Consider the following 18,098-nt stretch of genomic DNA (forward strand, 5'->3'; position numbering starts at 1 on the left):
GTCCTTCAAAAGTTTCACTTACAAACTAATTCAATAAACAAACACTCTACTGTTGACTATAGGTTCTCCATAAAAACACAAAATACATGCTAATGTTGATAAATTAGTTGAATAAACAATAGATGTTAATTGAGTTTCTACTGTGTCATGTAATAGTTGAGACTACAGGCATACTTCTACTGTGTCATGTAATAGTTGAGACTACAGGCATAATATCCTCACACCGATGACAGGATAGAAGGCCTAATTCAGGCTATGTCAACATTATTTAGCATGCAGGTGCTCTGGTAGTGGCTTTGAAACTAATTAACATAATTTGACACCTTTAACGTAAACAAAAACAAAATTGGACGTTTTATTGGGGTGCGGACAACTTTACTCTACGCAACGCAAAAATCCGTTTTCCGAAATAATGCAAAACGTAGAAGTTTTTAGCCTTACCAAGTCGCCAAACTCAGTAATTTATTATAGATTCTGATAGAAGTAAGACACGTACTGCGTGAACCCAGGGCAGGAACCAGTCAGACATATAACTTACCCAGTATGAAGTGGTATTTAGGTTTCTAGGTTAGCTAGATACATGCACCCGGATACATATTGTAGGTTAATATTGCCAAGATTGTCATTAAAGAACTTTTAATATAGATGCTACTTTAAACACTTCACTTGCGATTTATGAATTTGAATCATAATTACTAGATTTGAAATGTAAGATAAGAGAAGCAATTCATTGGTAGATCACCAGCGCAGTCACCTTCGGAGCCTTATTTTACCCTCATTCAGATGGGCACTCCATTATGATGCCTCTTTGAAGATGTCTCGGGAGCTGTATATTTCCTTATCTTTGGGTAGGCATCAAAAAATTCTCCGGTCTCTGGACCTGACTCTGGTAGGTTAAACCGGTTTTAAGGGATCCCAAACCGCCCGCTTCCCTCAGAGATAGATCTAATTAAACCATCATCAGATATTGGGCACTCCATCCTACTCGAAACAGCTGGTATAAGTGACGTAAACGAGCGTGCCAAATCAATGCCATATTACCCAGCAGACCCTTGAGCTAGAGTCAGCTGGGCAGAGCTTGCACTGCTGGAACTGGGTTGTGCAATGTTATTAAGGACAATGATTGGCCACAGCAACCTAGTCTTACTATCTGTTGGCGTGTCATTTAACATGTTTAGGTCTGAGTGTTTTGTGCTGGTACGACTTCTTTATCTTCTATTGGAGACGGTTCCCAGCTTTGAATTAGGTCTATCTGGTTGAATGCTTTGTTTGGTCTGGGGCGGACATTTTAAAAATGAATTTAGAAGAGCAGCAACGACATCACTTGCATTACATTCCAGATGTTAAATCTACATCATATGCAAAATTTGAGGAAAATCGTTCGAGTCCGTTTTATTTTAGGGCCATTTGTCTATAACTGGTCTTTACATGTAGCCCTATGGAGAGAGTGCCCGTTGAGGGCGCTATAACCCCATTTTAGGAACAAAATGTGATTTAAAAAAACGGACTCGTTCAAATTTTCTAAAATTTTCAGAGTATGTATATAGTATGAACATGTAGAAATATACTCAAGTAGTTGCCTTACCTGCTCTTCTCCGAAAAAATAAAAAGTCCTAGATACCTCAATGATAATGAAACCTAGGCATAACCATTTCACATAATTATATAGCTGGTTCTGAGCCCGGGTCAGGAGGGTGAAAGTGCATATAGGAACAATGCCAAAAACTACGTCACGCCGGTCACGCTATTGTTCGACTTAAACTACATCATTCGCCATTTTGTAAATATTAACGCATGATCGTTGCTTTGAAGTTTCCACCGGATAGTCTGTGGATAGCGCAAGAGCATGCTTTGACCATGCGCAAAAAAATGAATATCATGAAGATGTTTAAGATTGATTCTTAGATGTTTCAAAAATTACCGTCATATTGCATAGATTCATTAAAGAATAGTTTGAAGTACTAACCTTATTTAGTAATTTTAAAAATCGGGAGAATTTTACAAAATCAATGTTTTTACCTGTCGGTATTACAACTCGTGAAACACATTAGTGATGTGCCTGGGTGACCTAATCTACTAACCTTTAACGTTTCCTCTATGAACTCTAACCCTCCTGCAATATGGCGCCTATTGTCTAGAGTTAAACTACATCATTCGGTGTGTTACGTAATAGCTACGATGCCTATCCCTTTATATCCCTGCCCGGGTTCTGAGTGCAGTTTTAGAGGCCGCATCCACGAGGTTACGTCTCTTTCCACTTTGTACTCCAAGAGCAGCGATGCATTTTGTCAGCGATGTGTTTTATACATCGGCTTCGATTGGGAAGTAGTGGGTGCACCATCCCCTATTTTCGCAGTCAGCTACAAGATCTCGGTATTTATATCTTCCCTATCTTGCATTGGCATTTGACAGGTTTTCTTCCATTGGGACTGTAAGCACAATATGATGATAACTATTTTGATCCTTTTGGAATAGATGGTAATATCAGGACGTTTTGCAGTCTCTGTGATTATGGCCCGGGATTATGGGAGGGAATAGTACTTGCTCATGTTCCTCATCCATCAGGAATTCACAGTCATTGGCCTTCTGTAAGAGGTTTGTTGGATCTCTTTTTGGAATAGGCAGTGCTGGATCCCGGTAGGTTACACCATATACAGTACGGAATTCGATAGTAGTCATACAGTAGCTGGAGAAGAAATGGCGTCGCTCGAAGCTGGAGATTGATAGGCATGAGGCAGCTGTATTCTGAACAGCGGCAGTTTGTTATCGCTCTCATGCGCAATGCCAAGATCCCGCCAAGATCAACTTTTACTCTGCGCTGATATATGAATCTGCCAACGATCAAAAGCAGATGTTCAATACATTTTGATAAACTTCGTCATCGAAGCAAAGACTCACCTCTTCCAAAATCGTCTTCTGATGAAACTCTTGCTAACAGGTTCTCGGACTATTTCATAAAGAAAATCCAAATTATTCGCGATTCATTTCCTCCAACTGTTATCTCTACCTGCATAGATGTATCAACGAATATCTGTTTGGATCACTTTACTTTAACCACAGAGGACGAAGTAAGGAAAATCATTATGAACTCTCCAAGCAAGTCTTGTTTATTGGACCCTGTCCCGAAATGGATTGTTAAAGAAGGTATTGACATCTTCCTTCCTGCTCTCACCCACTTGATTAACACTTCCCTGCAGTCTGGCTCTGTCCCTGCTGTTTTGAAGGAGGCGCATGTTAGACCTCTCCTTAAAAAGTCGGGTCTCGATCAAGACGATTTGAAAAATTATCGGCCCATGTCGAACTTGCTTTGGATTTCCAAACTCATTGAAAGAGTTGTCTCAGCAAGAATATCCGATTTTCAGGAAAGAAACCAGCTTCAAGAATGCTATCAATCTGCTTACAAGAAACGTCATAGTGTTGAGACTACTTTGTTACGCGTCCAGAGTGATATTTTGAGTGCATTGAACAGTGGGGATATCTGTGCTCTTATTTTGTTAGACTTATCTACAGCATTTGACACTGTTGACTCAGCAATTCTTTTGAAAAGGCTCCATGATTATATTGGCTTGAGTGGCACTGCATTATCCTGGGCTAAATCATACCTAAGCGATCGATCTCAGCGTGTTGTCATCGGCAACTCCTTGTCGGAGCCATGCACACTTGAATTCGGCTTACCGCAGGGATCGGTATTGGGTCCGCAGTGGTTTACAATTTACACTCATCCAATTGGTGACATAGTCAGAAGGCACAATCTGCAATTCCATCTTTATGCAGATGACACCCAGATTTATTTTGCTTTTAAACCATGTGATTCTTCTCAAAGTATTTCTCGCATTGAAGCTTGCATCGAGGAAATCAGACTGTGGATGCGTGTAAACTTTCTTAAACTCAATGACACCAAAACCGAATTTCTCATCATCGGCTCAAAACATCAGAAATCTAAATCCATCATTAGTAATATTGTCATCGGAGAATCGCAAATTACACCATCTTTTGATGCACGAAATCTGGGTGTCATCTTTGACTCTGACATGTCTCATAAACTGCAAGTTGCGTCCTCTCTCAAAGCCGCGTATCATCAAATCCGTAACATCGGCAAGATACGCAAATATCTCACAACAGAAGCAACTCAACTAATTGTTCATTCTCTTGTAATATCTCGCTTGGACACATGTAATTCTCTTTTGTACGGTCTTCCACAATCACAACTTCGTCGTCTGCAATTGGTTCAAAATACTGCCGCTCGCCGCTCACAAAGAAACGTTCGCACATCACTCCAATTCTCATTGACTTGCACTGGCTGCCTGTTGAACAACGCATTGAATTTAAGATCCTCACTTTTGTTTTCAAATCACTAAATGGACTTGCATCGTCATATATCTAAGAACTTCTGCACACTTACATACCTGGGCACTAGGGTGCATCACACAGGGCCGTCGCAACCAGGGGCGGCCAGGGCGGCCATGGCCGCCCCACTTTTTGTTAAAAAAAAAAAAAAAAAATTTGATTTTTTTTTTTTTTTTTTTTTTTTTAAAGAAAAAAGATAAAGGTGTGGGTGGGTGGGGAGCACTGCACGGTACCAGCCTCTCATCCTTGCCACCCGAGAAGAAAATATTATGCAACCAAATATCAATGAGAAATAGTCATCAGATCATAGACTATTATAGTTTAGGGACACCTCACTAGACTCCATGTCTAGTCGATTTCTTCATTTTCAGGCTGGCCCGTGCCCGGGGGCCCGTGCCGCTCCTATCAATAATTATAATTGTTTTATTTTTTGTCCTAACCTTTCATTTAAAGAAAACCGTACAGGCTTAACCCTGAACTATACAAATCCTTGGCCCTCACCCAAACCCCCCCCCCCAGGTAAATAATCATTGGAAGAAAAATTAATTTCCCCTAATATAAAAACTTTGGCTAACCTATTTTTAGTGTTATTATGCATGGATATGCAATTTGTGTTTTAATTAATTTCTTCAGCCTCATTTCATTGAACTTACCCGATTTATATTGCTAATAAAATAAAGGAGAAACCTTCCAAAGAATTTTGGAAATACAAAAAAAATCTTTCATGCATGAATTTTCTTCTTGAATGCAAGAATAATTTTCTTGCATGTTTGCATTTTGTACTTGCATTCAAAAGCTTTATCTTGTGTGTTTGAAAACTAAACACAATACATTTTGTGTATGATGACCTAATTTCAAATTTCTTACATGCAAGAAAAAAGCTCTTGCAGGCAAGAAAAATATTTAAACATGAACGATTTTCACCACATCATTCCAACATTCTATATCGGTATTATTATTTATTATGCTAACAATAATCACAATATCAGACAGTAATGTTTTATTGTTTAGCGCATTTGAATTATATGTGTGTAGTTCTTGCGTTAAGGTTAATCACATCTAAATTAGATAGGCCAATTTTTGACCATATGGCAGTAAAAAAAAAAAACGATACAAGTTTTGATACCCTAAAACTAGTTTTTAGCACTTTATGTACATTTACATTCATACAAATGATGTGAGTAGTTTCAATTCACATACCGGGTTTTACGCACATTGTGTACCTCAAAATGCGAGAGCTTCAGGGGCTTCGCCCCTGAACCTAACTTTCCCACAAGGGGCTCTGCCCCTTGACCCCCGCTAGGGGCCTCAGCCGGCCCCCAGACCCCCGCCATATGGCCGCCCCACTATTTCATACCTTGCTACGGCCCTGGCATCACATGCCCCTCATGTCAATGGATTCATCTGTCCCTAGTCTTAAAATGTTCCTATTGTCACAAAACTAACATGTGCCAAGTTTGAATTAATTCGGAGGTCGTCCTGAGGGGCCGCCGAGAGCCTAAAGTTACAATGTGTGTTCCTATGTAGTAAAGTTCGTTGACCCCTGTACAATTCCAATTAGAAGCCGATCGAACAATTTAAAGTAGCTGCCATATCAAAACCGTTTGGAAATAGAAGCTCAAATCTTGGGAGCTAAGCGTACTGATAATCATCTTTGAATCTGTGATGAAAATCTCCAAAGAAATGACCGTGTGTGTTTTATTGTCAAAAGCGCCCCCACAGTCCATATTCTTGGGAAAATCTATAATTTCTGTCTTAACCAAGTGCTATAATACTTTATTTCACACTGAAAGTTGTTAATATGTATTATTTATTGCTCTAAAGTTCAGAAAATCTGCTTTGTAAAAGTGTAATGACAACCAGGACATCAACATTTGTAAAATTTGAGGTAAAAATTACCACAAAATGCCTATTTCACTGAAATTTTGTATCGAGGGCGCTTGTGCCAATTCCACACATGCTCATTTTGTTGGTGATTAATTTTTATCAGCGATTCGAAGATGATTATCAGTACTAACAACAGCGCAAAAGATTTGAGCTTCTAAGTCCTAACGGTTTGGATATGGCAGCTACTTTAAATTGTTCGATCGGCTTCTAATTGGAATTGTACAGGGGTCAACGAACTTTACTACATAGGAACACACATTGTAACTTTAGGCTCTCGGTGGCCCCCCAGGACGACCTCCGAATTAATTCAAACTTGGCACATGTTAGTTTTGTGACAATAGGAACATTTTAAGACTAGGGACAGATGAATCCATTGACATGAGGGGCATCTGATGCACCCTACTGGGCACACTGGACTTCGTTCAGCCAATCTTCATCTTTTTCAGGAACCACGATCTAGCAACTCTTTTGGCGACCGTTCTTTTGACTCTTTTAAATCTTTGTTAAAAATACATCTGTTTAATATCGCTTTTGCTGATGACTTGTATATTGTAGTGTAAAATGTTTTTCTTAATATGGTATTTTGTATATTTTCTTTATTTTTGCTCTGTTCATCATGTTCCCCTTTGTGGTCATATTCCTGTTATTGCGCAGTGAGCGGCTCTGTCGGATACTTGCGCGTTATAAATTTCCATATTATTTATATTTATTTATTATAATACTGCGCCAAAAAAGTATCCTTACACTTGGAAAAATGATCACAATTCCAACACTGAACCATGTTGGAATAAATTTGTTTTTTTAATAGATGCACTATCTAATCCTGCACATTATGACACCAAATTGAATCCAACGTGACTTTAAGAAGTAAAGTTACAAGCAATTGAATAGACGAAGGTCCGGTTTTAAAAGTGACAGACTGGCCTATAATACAAGGCGCAAAAAGATTCCAGCAAGCGCAACAAAGACACAACGCAGTTTCTTCAATGAAGCTTTATTTAAAGCAGTTTTTTTATTTCAGTTTTTACTTCTCTGTAATTTTCATAACTTTCATTTTATTTGTCAGTTCTATTATTTCAGTTTTCTTGTGTTCCTTTTGTTTAAAATTCAAGGCACGCATAAATTAAAGCCATATTATAACATTTGCTGAGGAAGACGCCCTCACTGAATTTTTAAAATTCCTTTTTTACACGATTAAATTGTACTTTATTAAACCAATATACCCTGCAAAAATCAAGACTCTAGGTGCTGTAGTTTTGTCAAAATCCGAGATTTTGAATAAAACGCCGGAACCGGCGCTTTATTATTACGATGGAATTATTAGTCGAACGCATACACGGACGCGTCGGACGGTGATATACACAACAAAGGGTCGTACCACAACATGACCGAAGGAGTGGTACGTATTGGCGATTTATGTGCGCTGGTAGTAAATTCCCATTTTCTTTGCTTTGCCGTAGTTGTTCGGCTCAAAAATAAAGGGGAAATATCTGACAGTAAAAGCTAACATTTTATGGCAAAGAAATGCTAATCTATTTTGTTTGAAAATGTTATAATATGGCTTTAATCATTTACCACTCGCAAACCAGCTGTCTAGTCCGTGGAGTTTTGAATAGGCCAGTTTGCCACTTTTAAAACTGGACCTTCGTATAATCAAATGCTTATAACTCTGCTTCTTGAAGTCACACTGGATTCAATGAGGTGTCATTATGTGCTGGATGACATAGTGCATCTATTGAACAAATAAATTTACCCAAATATGGTTTACTTTTAAAATTAGCATTTTTCTTCCAAGTGTAAGGAGTTTTTTGGAGCAGTAATGGTAAAAGTGAACTTTGTTAATGAAGGAAATCGTGTTTCCTAATCACAGCTAATCATGTTAATGATATTGAGGTTAATATACTATCCATGATAACCTCAAGCTGTATGGGTATTTATATGGTTTATAAATGTGAGGAAACTATAATATTTACATGAAAATTTTGTACCAATATGGCCCAATCATCGTATACGGTGTTGATATTTCAACTACACTGAAAGAACTATATCGTAAAAGAATAAGAAACTTAACTGTTGGGTGTTTACCGTCCAAACCAAACATAACTAAATAGTTGAGGAGTAAAACAACTATCAAATATAACTTCTTACAGTTTGACACTTGACAACCCGTTCTTGAAATACTCAAGTATAAGAATGTTACCAAAATACCTCATTTGCAATCTCTATATGGAGAACGTACCATGGAGCAATCACTGCACATGAGGCGTCTATAAGTAATCATTATGTTAATATTTGAATCCGTGAACGGATTGAAAAACGATCCGTGGAACGGATTGAAAATAAGGTAGGCCTATGTTATATTCAAGAACGACTCTGAAGCGGTTATTTGTCAAAATTCGAAAAAATATGTAATAGCTGTTTTAATCCTCATCCACGTCGGTTGGTTTGGACATTAAAACATCCAGAAATTCTTAAGTGACACCCTGTAGGCCTATTGTTTGCCCGGGTGAATATGCCGCTTTTCAACGGTCAACGGGATATTATGTATTGTATGACAGAAAGTGGAAGTTTATGCAAAATATTTGCTGAAAGGATATCCCAAATGGTATAATTCTTGTCGACGTTGGTGTAATTCAATCTAAGACTATTACTTGTCTCAGATTCAATAACGTAAAAACTAATAGGCCTTAGTCATCGTTGCTAGGCGGGTTCAGTTCAGTTCTTATTTATTTATATATCCTGTGTCTTTTTGTTTTATTTCGCAATGTTTTATCAGAATTGTATAACAGAAAGAATCAATCTTATGATCAAACAACATCAGTAACAAACAACCTAAGAGCAGAGCAAAGAATGTTAAATCTATAAACAGCTACCTTCGGCTATATTTATAAATACGTATTTATAAATACGCCAGTGACCCATGGGCACGACATACCAAGACCAGCAAGTGTGACCAAATCCTCATGCCATTGAAAAGGATAGGAACTCTTTAGATAAATATCATAAAATTTAAGTATCAATTAAATTGCAAACTTATTACACATGGGGGATTCCGAATTTGTAATATGTTATCAAAAACAATATTTTGAAAGTATTTACCAAAGGAAAAAATATCTATCGACGGAAACGTTTCTAATATAATCACAAAGTTGATCAAAATAGACAATTTTGCTGCAGCACCACAGTCTCGCGTTGTTTACCGCCTTTGCATTCAAATGTACAGAAAGACCACCCGCTATGTAGAAGGTCACTTCAAGACTTACTGTCTACAAGCTGTTATGGCAGCGCGGAGGTGGTCACGTGCGTATTTATAAATATCGTCGATAAACAGATAAACGTCAACTTTAAAATCTGGTTTCCGTCCCTTAGTGCCACCAAAGCAACATCAATCTTATTGATTGTACGGTTAGAGCGTTTGACTTGTTAAGAGCCATGAGAAGGAAGGAATGAGAACAACAGAATTTATATAAAGGTGCTTTTTTCCTGGCGGCAAAACGCCGAGTTGACGTTGAATCGACAGTTGAAATGAAGGTCGGATTTGAAAGTTTGTGTCAACATCAAATTGACGTCCACTCAAATGCTGTACAGACGGCGATATGCGTTAGGGTCAGTCCATGTCAAAACAGACTGAGTGTACACCCACCCTCTTGGATTATGCTCTCATTTGGCTCAGGGGTACCTTTCATGGACCCCTAGGTGAGGTCACAAGAAAAAAATTCAAATTCAATTTCGTTTCCGAATGGCGGGCCATCTAAGTTTGGCGACCTTGACCAAAATTGGGAATTTAAGGTGTCCAAATGACAAAGCGCTCTCTTTGAGAGGCATTTTCTTCTTAATTAAATCAGTTGTGACCCTCTTTTTGAATGTGGTCACTCACTGGCTGTGTCTGAAATGCCTAATGCCAAAAAAGATTGATTTCGGAATTTCGTTGGGATTTCAGAGGGGGTCAAAATCAGCACTTCATACTGTTCAATCAAATTATCTTTGATTTTGAAGGACCTATGATAATGCCACAGTGCACTTATAGGTCCTAATTATGTTCAGAATGGATTAACCATGTGCCAATGTCTATGAGCAATTCAAAAAAAGAAATTTCTAGACCCCCTACAGAATTTTAGGCCCCCTAAAGTGGTTCAGCCACAAATGGCGCTTAAAATTGGCAAATTTTGACACCTAAGAACTTTAGGTGTACACCAGATATGAATTTCTAGTCTTTTGCATCTTAAAGAATGTAGTCTAATGTTACTAGGAACATAAGATTTGTTTTGTATTTTTGTGTTTTGATACTTTCAAAAGGTCGTTGACCTATGAACATTTTTCGTCATAGCGCCCTCCTGAAAGGTCTGACACACAACCAACTATACATCTTTGGCATCCTCATGACCATACGAGTAATTTGATATATTACTTGACATAATTGGGAGCATTCTGAAAAGTTGACCCCCATAACCTGTACTTTGCATGTGCATCGTTGCCAGGAAGTACATTTTTGACCCCCTTAAAAATCCATACAGAGGATTAGAAAGTAGTTTTTTCTTATTACTTGACTCAAGAGCAACTTGAAATATCAGGATAAATAATACAAATGGCTATAAAGTGATCAAAAATATAAAAAAATATCATACTAAAATTGGCATTTTGTACCGTATCCTGTATGCATGGTATGTTAGGCAAAAATGACTATTTTTGAAAGCGTCAACTTAATACTAAAACACAAAAAATACAAAACAAATCTTATGTTCCTAGTAACATTAAACTACATTCTTTCAGATGCAAAAGACTAGAAATTCATATCTGGTGTACACCTAAAGTTATTAGGGGTCAAAATTTGCCGACTTTAAGTGCCATTTGTGGCTGAACCACTTTAGGGGTGGCCTAAAATTCTGTAGGGGTCTAGAAATTTCTCTTTTTTTTAATTGCTCATAGACATTGGCATATGGTTAATCCATTCTGAACATAATTAGGACCTATTTCAGACACAGCCAGTGAGTGACCACATTCAAAAAGAGGATCACAACTGATTCAATTAAGAAGAAAGTGCCCTCAAAGAGAGCACTTTGTCATTTGGACCCCTTAAATTCACAATTTTGGTCGAGGTCGCCAAACTTTGATTGCCCGCCATTCGCAAACGAAATGGAATTTGAATTTTTTTCTTGTGACCTCACCTAGGGATCCATGAAAGGTACCCCTGAGCCAAAGGAGAGCAAAATCCAAGAGGGTGGGTGTACACTCAATCTGTTTCGACATGGACTGACCCGTTAGCATATTCAGCCTGATATAGACTGAATTTCATTTACATTTCGACCATATTATTTCAACTCGATATCAACTTAACATCGAAATGTAGTTGAAACAGATCAGTGTTGGGTTGAAAATGGACACGATATCAACTACATATCAATGAGATTGATAGTCGAAGAGTTGATACGTCAATGCGGTATCGACGTCGATTCAATATCGACTTGCAACTTATGCCCAGTGTGTTATTTCTTAGACGTTTTTAACGTTTAGGACATAAAAGTGGTCATGGTGAAAGACGAATCTTGACTTAATCTTTCCCATTTCCCGCATAGTCTTTGAGTACGCAGAAAATTAATAAAAAGCTTGATACGTGTATAGATGTCAACATTCACGCAATGATATGGCAAACTTAAACCAATTTTGATTTTACCAAACCATCTTTCGTAATGATCATTCAGTTTATCAACACCATGTCAGAATATCAGTTATCATGGTCGTGTCTCTCTTTTAATCAGGTTAATTTGAAAATACTATTGAGTTCAAAAGCCCCCCTTAAAGATCTGAACCATGTGATCAGAGTCAGACAAACCGCCAGGCCGAGTTCGTTATTTATACATCCGGTGATCAGTGTGACACGATTTTAACAGTATTATGGGCCATGCAGCCAGGAGTGGTCTATTTAACGGTTTTGTAAGACAGATGTTTCAAATGGACAAATCATATATCAAAATGGAGAGTCAGGAGAATCTTTTCTGCCATGTTTGAAAATTTAGTTTAAAGATATAGCTACATAAAATATGAACTTTTTTGGTAAAAAATGACAAAAATCCTTAAATAGCATAACCATTGTCATGGAAACGGGTTACAAATTTGCCAACAAGCGCTACCAGATTTCACCACATTCCACACGCCAATAAATCAGGTGGTGTGTAGTCCTGCGCGCGCAGAGGATTTCGTGTCGTAATGAATGAATGAAGCAAGTTCTCGTTTGAACATATGGAAGCTTATGGATATCACCAGTCCTTGACCTCCGGATAAACTCGTGTGACTTTTCATTATATATTAAAATATTCTGCGAAGAATTATCCGGTCTGATCAAACCCCTTTCCACCCATGATATCCAAGGGTCTAAGTCATTCTTGAGGACTTCAACTTTCAGTCGGCATATTCCTAGACCTGCTCACATCAGCTGATCTTCCGCACGTTGTAGTGGGTCCAGCCAACAATCGTAGCCACACCGGCACACCCTCGACTTGACAATCGTTCGGAACCGTGATCACCTGATATCAAACATCAAGATGGATATACGATCAAGCAGCAGTCATAATGAAAGTTGACATATCTCAGCCAGAGTCGTCAAGAGTTGTCATTTCAAGGAATTACGGTAACTTTCAGACCCCATGTCATTAGGTTGTGGTGGATCTAGCCGACAATCGTAGCCAAACCGACACACCCTCGACTTGGCAATCGTAAGAAACAGTGATCACAAACATCAAGATGGATGATAGCCTGACATAGGCCTACAATCATGTCTGCCTGTGTCAGATGGCACTCTGTAGCGCTGCGGTGGTCATCACTCAATCTGATGCCAAGTGCGTTACACCTTGCATTCCTTGGTTAGAAACCAGCTTCACGTCATTAGTCTAAGATGTTGGTGGACGTTCCGTTCCTCGTCGGCCTTCCATAGCCCCTTGCAAAAATTTTTTTCTACACTTCCAAGTACTCCGGCTTTCTCTTCATTATGCCATTTCTGATGGTTAAACGTGTACTTATCTTGTCTAGGATCCAGAAAATTGTTCTCCTGTCTTTCCTTGTCACTTGCAGAAGCCTCCTGTAACACCACACCTCAAAAGCATCAACACTTTTCCCGTCATTCTTGGTCATAGCCCAAGACTCGCATCTGCAAGTAGTAATGGAAAACACACTTGCACGATCACAAAGTATAGACGTACCTTGAGGTCAATGGATAGGCCTCGGCTTTTCCATATGCTTGACATGCCTGGCACAGTTGTCCTTGCAATAGCCAGTCTTCTCTTAATTTTAGTTGTTCTATCACCGATGTTGTTAATCATTGAACCCAGGTATTAAAATTGCTTCACCTCCTCAATTTACTGTCCATCTTCACAAACTCATCACTTTTTCGCTCTCTGTCTACAACCATTATTTTTGCATTCTTTGTGAAAGTGGAATAAATACTGCCCTACACCAGTGGATGATACAACATAGACGCTACATTAGGTCTATCCCTTCTTTCTCAGTTGCCTTCCACAACTCAGAAGCTACATTATCAATGCCAGGTGACTTGGCATTTTTTATTTATTCCATTGCAAGCTCAACTTCAGATCTCAATGGTGGAGGTCCTTTCTCACTCGTTTCACACTGTATATACACCTTGCCTTCTTGTGCCTCAAACAGCTGGGAACTATTACAGTATAATAATATTCCCATCGCCTCTTGATGTCTTCACTTTCAGTAAGAGTGTTACCATTCTCATCATTTATAACCTCCATCCTGGGGTGTCCACTTAATAATAGGCTATATTTTAGTCACCCTTACATCTTTACATTTCCACGCACTTCCTTTCGATGCAGTTGTTTTTTGTCCTTTTTTGGAGACCTCTTTGTTTAAGCGAGCCCATTTTCCCCTTTCCTCCACCATGTCCACCTGCCTTTGCTCTTTCTGTCATCAGCTAGGCTTAAGGTCTGCTGACTGATCCACAGCTGTTTCCGTTTCGAATTCTTTGCTGTGCTCTGGACTGCTTCTTTCATGTCTTCCCACAATTCATTTAGGGTCTGCTCATCTTCATTAACTCGTCAAACTTGTTCCTCACCTCTACTGAGTATTGAGTGGGGATGTTGTCAACATCATACCTGGTAGGTGGTGCATTGTCTCTCTTAATAGCTTTCAGTCATAATTTTACTGATGGTCAATATCCAGGTAAGCGCCCGGTCGTATCCTGACATTCTGGAGTGATTCTCCACCTCTTCATGACCATGATGTAATCAATCTGGTTTTATCTTGTTCTATCTCCTGGACTCATCCAGGTCCACAGTGTCCGTGGATGATGTTCAAAATTACTAGGTTATTAGCTTCACAAAATTCCTCCAGTCTGTCCCCACGTTCATTTGTGATCCGAACTCCATATTGGCCTATACACCAAGTTTTCTTCTTCATTTTTCCAATCTTAGCATTCCAAATCCCCAATACGATGAGTATGTCCCTTTTAGGTAAGTTATCCATCACTCATGGTACCATCTCATAGAAGTCTGCCATCTCACTCTCTGATGCATGATGCATCTGATTTTGGTGCAAAAACATGTATGATAGAAATATTTAAAGGATGTCGTTGCAGTCTTACAGTTTGAGCCCCCGTTTCAATAATTATTTTATCTATACCATTAAGGTTCGCCGAATGGCGCACTTGGGCTCCTTAACCTCGGTGTAAATTTCATATACAAATAAAGTAACCCCGTAGCGCCATTGGGCGAGTCTTTACGGTATTTTCACAAATCTCTGAGGAACACGGAGTGATTTTGAAAAAGTAATCCAGGGAAATTTACGTAATTTACAATGGTAAACACCTTTACGTTAATTATTTCGCATTGAGCTATTTATCATGTTTATGGTCGGGCCGAATAGGAATTGTTTTTGGTGAACTCAAGCTGTTGTGTGATGATCAGATTTATTTGTGGTTTTAATATATTGCCAATCGAAAGTTTGGAAGTTCAAAACTGGGTACCTAAAAGTGATCACGTTTGTAGCCCGGGTAAATGTCATTAGTATGTGAAATTAATGTAAAGCACGTAAAGATGAAATTGTAAATGACATAATCATTTCATAGTCAATAGCAGTCACCTGACGGTAGTATATGATCTGATGATTTAAGCAAATTTCGATACACAAAATATAAACATTTAACAGTCAGTCATAATATTTTAAATGTATTTAATGTAACGTATGAATGGCACTCTAAAGGGAAGGGGATTATTTACTGTAACGTGTGAATGATACTCTAAAGGAAAGGGGCTTATTCACTGTAACATGTAAATGGTACTCTAAAGGGAAGGGACGTATTTACTGTAACGTGTGAATGGTACTCTAAAGGGAAGGGGCTTATTTACTGTAACGTGTGAATGGTACTCTAAAGGGAAGGGGCTTATTTACTGTCACGTGTGAATGGTACTCTAAAGGGAAGGGGCTTATTTACTGTAACGTGTGAATGGTACTCTAAAGGGAAGGGGCTTATTTACTGTAACGTGTGAATGGTACTCCAAAGGGAAGGAGCTCTTGTGACACCATGCTAGGTTATTCAGCATTGATTAAAAAAGGAACTACTTTCGTTATTAAAGGGGCGTATCGTGTTCTCGTCTTCTCGTCTCTATTTATGATAGGCTATATATGGTTCAATCTATGACACTGGACATTGAATTTGGGCTATACCGTGTTGTAATTTTGGACTGTTGACAGCCCAAAATACAAATTTTACGATATCTTTGTCAAACGACTGAATCTGCAAGTAATCTTATGCTCGTTTAATCATGAGCATGTTTCTGATGGGTATAAAAATCTCAACTTTGTTTTGGAGGAAGTTAGGGGATGATGCTGTGCATCACGAAGTGTCCCTCTTTAAGGGATACTGTTGGCCTTGATGTTTTTGTCAACAAAGAACTCAATTATGGGAGTCTTCGGCCTCAACAAAAAAAAACCCAACAAGATCGTAGGGCCGACAGGCCCGAGGCTGGAGACTCCCGTAGTTGAGTTCTTTACTAAGGCCCCGCAGGGCAAGAAAGCAAGAGTAACCTTAATGTAACATTGACCAACAGCAGCCTTAATGTAATTTGACACCACATAATATATATTCTACTTTTAATATTAATCATTTTAATCGAAGCGAAGAAGCAGGAGAGGTGCCTTTTACACCGCTTGCAAGCGGCTTTGCCTTCACCTTTTATCATGTTTATAGTGCGTAACGAATGTAAGACAACGGCCTGCTTGTCACCTCTAACTACGCCACTGAGTATTATTCTATTTTCTTTATATAGATATTTTCTATGTGTGTAGGCAATACATAATTTTGATTTTGAATTTGCAATGTTTATTTTGAGTTTGACATGTGATTCGAGGATCCCTAGTTCTTGTTATGTTATGGGATTTCCTTTTGTACCACATTTCCGATGTTGATATTTGTATTGTGCAAGAAAGGTAATACACTTAAACTATATTTAGCTATGAAATGAAATGATTTTTAATCAAATTAACCAGATTGGTAAGGAAATGAGACAAAGTTGATAAAAGTGCTTTTCCATACAAGGTCGTCCGAAAGCAGAAACCATGTTATTCTATATCTGCTAATGATAAAGTCTTTTGTTTGAATGTATAGGTGAATGTACTTCCATTTTCAAATGTGTTAAAAAGGTTATATAAAGGACTTTACACCCGGGACCCTATACAAACATGCACCAACTTGACATTGCGTCAATATTTTTCAGAGTGTCAACTCATGATAAATCACGGGGAAATGATGTAAACGACATGAATATTTATTATGTTTGACAAAAGCTGGGTAAAGCCAAATAGTTTAATATGGATTAAAGGGAAGGTATAGACAATTATATAGACAATCTTGACTAATAATTAACTTTTTACTTAATAGTCCAGGAGCAAGATCACACAGGGGCCCTAAATAAGCAGTTCGTTCACCCCACTACATACAAGGTTTGACAACATAGGTAGTTAGTATGGACTCTTTTAAATCCCTGCTAGGTAGTGGTCTCAAACTGTGGTATCATTTTTTTCTACAGGTCATTTTATACATGGATGTGTAATAGCGTAAAATCAAGAAAATAGGACAAAATTAAGGGGTAGGGGAAAAATAAATTCCCATAACTCAACTTTTACTCATAATAATGAATTTATTTTGGTAAGAATATGTAACTAGTGTTTTGAAGCCAGTATCACATACACACTCACCCTATATATGGTTATGAAAAATCTAATTTTCCACTAGTGTATGGACTATCCGCATCCAATCATGGTCTAATAAAACCTAGGTTTGCTTTCAAATAATACTAGAGAGTAATAACAATCAATGAGCTACATTTTCTTCCCAAAACTAATTGCTTCTCATGAGTAAAAATTAAGTTATGGCAGTTTATATTTCCCCTACCCCTTCATTTTGTCAAATTTTCGGGATTTTACGCTAGTACACGTCCATATATAAAAGACCTGTAGAAACAAATTGATACCACAATTTGAGACCACTACCTACCTAGCAGTGATCTAGAGGGTCCATACTAACTACCTAAGGTGTCAAACCTTGTAAGTAGTGGGGGGGGGGGGTGACGAACTAATTTTTGAGGTTGCTGCTCCTAGCCTATAGCAAAGGCATAAATCGGGGGGGTAAATCTCTCCCAATATTTGGATAAGGGGGCATGGTCCATACAATCATCTCTCAATGTTGATGCCAGTATGTGGGGTTCTGACCAAACTAACCTCATATTTGGCCATTGTAGCCTTGAAAAATTTTGCGCTCTTCGCAAGAATTTGTTCCACTTTTGATTTAAAAAAAAAGGACTGACTGACCGCTGACCTCTATAATCGTAAGGTTCAATAGTCCTAAAATT

The sequence above is a fragment of the Amphiura filiformis genome, chromosome 4, assembly GCF_039555335.1.
Source record: "Amphiura filiformis chromosome 4, Afil_fr2py, whole genome shotgun sequence".
NCBI lineage: Eukaryota > Metazoa > Echinodermata > Ophiuroidea > Amphilepidida > Amphiuridae > Amphiura > Amphiura filiformis.